Source organism: Mytilus galloprovincialis, chromosome 11 (genome assembly GCF_965363235.1).
Source record: "Mytilus galloprovincialis chromosome 11, xbMytGall1.hap1.1, whole genome shotgun sequence".
Taxonomy (NCBI): domain Eukaryota; kingdom Metazoa; phylum Mollusca; class Bivalvia; order Mytilida; family Mytilidae; genus Mytilus; species Mytilus galloprovincialis.
Window position 1 is genome coordinate 49,391,679 of NC_134848.1, and position 6,313 is coordinate 49,397,991.

Sequence of the window (6,313 nt, forward strand, 5' to 3'; positions counted from 1 at the left end):
TTAGTAAATATCATAACTTTATTTAACGTCTAAAATTTAATTAAATATCCAGCTTGATTGAAATCTTGCAGAAATCTGAAAAGATAAGAGGAAAACTATGTCAATATTCAAAATAATTAGTACATGTATATTAAACTACGAAGTAATTGTGTAAGACCTAATGATAAAAAGAAATGTAAACGGGACAATTGTTCAGACTTCATACTGAATACTCCAAAAACTTACAACACTTATTTTTCAACCTCTTTGGAAGGTTATGTGTTTGCCAGCAAAGCTTTGCAGGTACGTTTTCTTGTGTAGCCAAACTACTTGGTTTTATGGACGCAACAGCAAGTGTCTGATATCAAGACGAATAGTTTCACTTTTTGGTCCCTTTTTCCTCGAATAAAATTGATGAACAAAGTGAACTAACATAAGTGATGTACCGGGCATTACAGGCAAGCCAAGATCTGTTTTAATTTACTGTAAAAAAAAAACATTTTTTGATGGGGTATGCGTTGCTCTGTTTTTACTTTTCTACTTTGTGTTTTGTAGACAATTGTTTGTCTTTTGCTCGATTGCCGTCTATTGCCATCACATTATCACATACGTTTTACGACAAAAGAGATGATTTCAGCTTTCCAATTGTGAACTTTCCATTTCTAAGTAGCAACATTCCAGCAGCACCTGCATACGGTGTATATATCACCCAATTGATACGATATTCCCGTGCTTGCATTTCCTATCATGATTTTCTTGATAAAGGGTTGTTGCCCACAAGGAAGCTATTAAATCAAGAGTTCCAAATGGTGAAGTTGAAATAATCTCTTCGTAAGTGTTACGGACGCCATCACGAGTTGGTTGACCGTTATGGAATAACCGTTTCCAAAATGATATCGGAAATGTTCCTTACGTCGTAACTACAATCCCCTCCCCTTTCATGAATGTGACCTACCGAATTAGACTATTTACCGGATTGTTATCTCATAAACAACAGGACAGGTGCCACATGTGGAGCAGGATCTGCTTACCCTTCCGGAGCACCTGCGATCACCCCTAGTTTTTTTGGTGGCGTTCGTGTTGTTTATTTTTTAGTTTTCTATGTTGTGTCATGTGTACTATTGTTTGTCTGTTTGTCCTTTTCATTTTTAGCCATGGCGTTGCCAGTTTATTTTCGATTTATGAGTTTGATTGTCCCTCCGGTATCTTTCGTCCCTCTTTTATCTGATGAGTTCAAAAAAACTTTTAAAGGTTCACCACACCTAAATTTTGTTGAATGTACCACCGCAATCATCCAAATATTTCAATGACAATTGTGTTTGAACTTCGAGTTTAAGACATTCGCAGTAAATTTGATGTCCTACGTGACTGACATGACTCATAACAATTTTAAAATGTGCTTCTTATATAAAGTAAATGAGGCAGTAGGGTTCTTCCAAACGTCTTCTAATATAATGAAACACTCTGTTCTCGTAGATATTGTTAAAATGTCAAAGCTGTTATCGTAAATATTTTTTAAATGTCAAAGCTGTTCTCGTATATATTTTTTAAATGTCATAGCTGTTCTTGTAGAGATTTTTAAATGTCATAGCTGTTGTCGTAGAGAAATTTTAAATGTCAAGCTGTTCTCGTAGAGATTTGTTAAAAGTAAAAGTAGTTCGCGGGATTTAGAAGATCATTTGCCTAAGAAGTTGTAATTTTATCAGTAAGGGTTTGATTTACAGTTCGCATGGTTTGCGTGAAAATTGCAAACACATCTACAACGATCTACGATTTGCAGTTCTGTGCATGGACATTCCACTTGGCTTTTGAAATGTAACATACCGTAAAGCGGGTTATTTTCGCGGGATGTACATTTTCGCCTATTTTCGCGAATAGAACAAAATCCTTGAAATAAATTCCGCATGTTTGAAAATGTAGATGCAAAGGAATCGATAAATATTTTGAATCCGCCGAAATAATAATCGTCATAAAACTTTTTTCAATGAAAATCGTTAAATTTTACACCCGGGAAAATAACTCGCTATACGGTATTTGGCTATCAATTCTTAATATAATTGAGAACAAATTTAGTGTCCTTCATGTTTATATTACTATTAAAAATGTTTTGTATTTTTTACTATATTTTTGTTGTTTGTTTGTTTGTGTCTACCCCCGTCCCCCACACATCCATCCTTATTCTAAGTATATGGATACATAATACAACACAAAGTGACCATACCTTTATAAACTTTTTTAATTAAACAGTTGCACATGTAACACTGGAATGGCCATCTTGTATCGATTTAAGGAACCTAAAATTAAAATAAAACCAGGTTATGAACTGCTTATCGTGTATCCTAATTGAAAAATGGAAGGAAAAATATCAAACTAAAACCGTCTTCAATAAATCCATTTAATGATTATATTGGACTTTTAGTGTTATGATAATGATCTCATTCAAACTACTTGAGATAATCTTCTGCTAGTTCGTTTTACAAAAACTGTATTTTCTGATGTAATGTTGGTTTAACCTTTCGTTAATTTTCAAGGGGTTGTATTTTTCCTTTGATGGGTTTTCCGTTGGTCTGATACAATTTTCAACCAATGGTATATTTGGTTTTTCTTTAACCTTCTAGTTTCAATTCAATAAATGTATACGTTTTAAAATATGATGGATTGACCTTTGCTTACCAAATTTCATATATTATTATGAAAGTATTGCAGATTAACAAAAATACCAAAATATATTTATTCCAAAGCTGTCAGTGAAATATATAATAGCAATCTGCTTAATAGTTTAAATTAATAATTAACTCAATTTAAAGGATACTTATGATAAAATAAAAGTTATTTCTTGTCGTTTAAATTTTTAGAGCAAGAAAGACGTTATATTATGATCATTTAACTTACGATGTACAAACAAAGCCGCAGTAATATGTATGCGATAGATGTAATTTCGGGCATTCGGCAACACATGTATCGTGAGTCATGCCTGGATTACAGGCAATCCATTTTGATATCTCGTGTACAGCCAATTGCCTGCCAAAAGGTTCCACTGAAATAAGGAGAATGGGTTTATTAGTTATTCTTACTATATATCAGGCTTAGCTTCAAAGACGGTTTTATGGAGCTGAAAAACGATACAGTTGATAGCATATCAATTTTTACTGAACTATTAGACATTATGTTTAGGGCCCAGTTAAAATCCACCTCATGGTGCGAAATTGAATCGCTGTGTTGATAGCGCATAACTGGTCTTTGGCTGTGATTTCACATTGATCGGGTTTATTGTCTCTTTGACATGTTCCCCATTTATATTCTCCTTTTCTCAGAGGCATCTGTTTTTTTTGGTTAAATTTGTTGTTTGTTGTACTGACTTATACTTTTTGTTTCAATTGGTTTTTTGCCTATCCCTAATGAATGATGTTCTTATGATGGCATGGACAGAATGCGATTGAATATGAAAGACAAAAGAGACCAAAACGTACTTCTATCATTTTTGTCAATCATTTTGACATTTGTACATTTTAGTACTTAAAAGAGAAGTGTGTCCGAATAAAAGAACACAGTCATATGTTATGTAATGTTATTGTATTAGTATATATAGATTGGTAAATATTAGTGTATGTAAGATTGCGAATAAGACAACGATCTACCAAGGTTATGACTTAATAGTTGTAGCATTTTAAATTTTACAATATAAGAATACTCACATAGAAACCGCTTTGAAGGTGAGGTAAAGACAAACGGTAACATTACCAGGAAAACAAGGAAATATTTCATCTTGCCTCTGTAAGAAAACAGGATAGAGATGATACAAAAAACATGAAAAAGATATAACAAAAGTCATATAGCAATTACATATAATAAAACGCCCAGAGAGAAAAACTACTGGTTGATTGTAATGATTCAATTCCATTAACAAAGAAGTCAGAAAAGTTTTGAGTAAACAGAGTTGTAAACAATATGGAAAACTCTTAATTATGAGATACAACAATGGACTGTTTTTTGTGTTATTTCGGGATATGTTGTTTTGATCTGTATCGAATTATTTGCTTACCTCTTATCTGTTCTAAATCTATGTCACACTCGTGTTGTGTGCCTTTATCAATACATGATAAGGACAGCACATGTTTACTTTAATAAATTGTAAAAGCAAAAACAAAGCAACGGTTTGTATCCGGCCTTCCATTAATCACGATTAGTTTGTAATAATCAACTATATTATATACTACAAAAAGACAACAACAAAAATAATGGTGGAATTTTGGTTTGAAGTTCACCTCTAACAGCGTTAAAAAGAGGAACGACAGCTACCAGAGGGACATTTAAAAACTCATCAGTCGAAAATAAACTGACAACGCCATGGCTAAAAAAAAACACCAAAAAAAACCCAATAGTACACGAAACATAACATAATAAATTATAATCAAACTAGACCACAAAATTAAAAAAAAACACCGAATAGAAACAATCAGTTTAATAATAAACTTCATGATCATTTTGATAGCTATTTTCGGTTTGAAAATTTATTATATCATTTCACGGGCTTATGTCTATTCCCTGTGTTTGATAAGTCTAGAGCACAAAAAAAAAACACTGACAAATGTTCTGTCAAGGAGCAATACGAACATGTATCAAAAACAAAACAAGGAGAAATGAGTTTCCCAAGCCCTGCAAAACAATTGAGACGTAACTGCAATATGACATATCTTATACATCATTGGCTTTAAGATATTCAGAATTTGAGAGTTCTTGTTGGCGTTTAACCAGAAAAGCGCTTGGACGAATACAAATTTATAAAGTTGATTTTTTTCATAATTAACAGTATTTTGTCGTAACAGCAATTGGGCTTTCCCGTGTACCGGGGTATCATCAGTATTGGTAATAGTAAGCCAATACTGGCTGTATTTATAAAAAAAAACTGTCATAGTTTGTGCGTTGCTAAAAATAAGAAATTCTTAGAAAAAAAACAGCGAGCGCGATATGAAGACTGCTCGAAATGTTTATGATGATACACAGATTGGGTTCGTGGGTCTCAAACTTTCTGTATGCACTGATCCATTATAATGCTAGGTTTGATTATTTTGTCAGTTCTTCTTCGTTAGGAATTTGATGCCAAACCTGTAGTAACTAAAGGTACGATTCAAGTTGTGTCTCCGTGAGGTACGGAGGTTCCAAGAATGAAGAAAATAACGAAGAGAAGACAATCTATAAATTTTCTCATGACCTAAAACATGAATCTAGTGGTGCGATGTTGTAGTTTTGTCTCTGTGTGACTATTGTGCTCCGAGATAGGAGACATTTATTAAGATTAAAAGTACACACTCTAATGATTGAACACATTTCTGCGAGTTGCTTGTATTTCTTTTTTTTTTTAGTTTGATTGAGTGGTGCAAATTGTCATAACTAATTAGAGTGTTTGAGTTAAACCATTGTGGTGACGTCAGCCTATTCATTTATCGTGGATTCTTTTTCTAGAATCAACGCTTTCTAAATCCGTCGCTGAAATTGACTCACCAGATTATATTCTATTGTTTCCTTTGTGTGCCTAATATCATTAAGTTTGAATTGACTAATTTCCTGATTTCTGTTCACTAATGGAATTGTTTTTAAAAACTTACCTTTATTTTTTGTAATTTCTATATATATGCCTTCACTGGGAATCGAACCTGTCCATAAATGTTGTAAATTGTTACAGACATTAACATATCGACGAAACCACTGGGCTACCAATCGGTTACGATTTAAAAGTCTATTTTATATATATAAATGAATATATGATATACATCGGTACAACGGACACACATGGCTTCTACCTTTATGTATACATAATAGTTAATCGTATAGTATGAGTTGGTAGCCACGAGGTTTCGTAGTTAAGATAAATGACTTAAAGCTAAGGACTTGTCTGTTTATTAGGTTCGAATCCCTGAATTCTCTTTGTTGTTCCAATAGTCTAGATTTCCAGTTTTTGTTCTTGTTTTGAATGTTATTGTGGATATTTTGTGTAAAAAAAGCGATTTTGGTCGTTTATTATCGGATAATGGTTGTCTATTCCATATGGTTCAAACAAAACAAAAATGGATTGCATAATATTGGTCCATTTTTGTTTTATAAATTAATATTATATGATTTTATCTGTTTTACTACATAATTTAACAAATTTTAATTCGCAAATTCCTATGCTAGAAAATCGTGATATGTCTTGAATTAGGCTTATTGCTACAAATTTCGGAAACATACTTATTATATGCACTATATATAATGTTTTTTGTCGGGTTGTTGTCCCTTTGACACATTCTCCATTTCCATTAAGATCAATTCAAATAGAAATAAGTTCCAATATGTC

General features: G+C 32.6%; 1 long non-coding RNA gene across 1 annotated transcript; it reads right to left on the minus strand.

Annotated features, from left to right (window-relative positions):
- Window positions 1-4,108, minus strand: LOC143052312 (uncharacterized). The gene is made up of 5 exons (XR_012971075.1): window positions 4,022-4,108; window positions 3,675-3,751; window positions 2,872-3,016; window positions 2,201-2,273; window positions 1-75 (listed from the first exon to the last, which is right to left on the minus strand). It is a non-coding gene; the product is annotated as an uncharacterized LOC143052312 (long non-coding RNA).
- Between the last annotated feature and the right edge of the window lie 2,205 nt (window positions 4,109-6,313).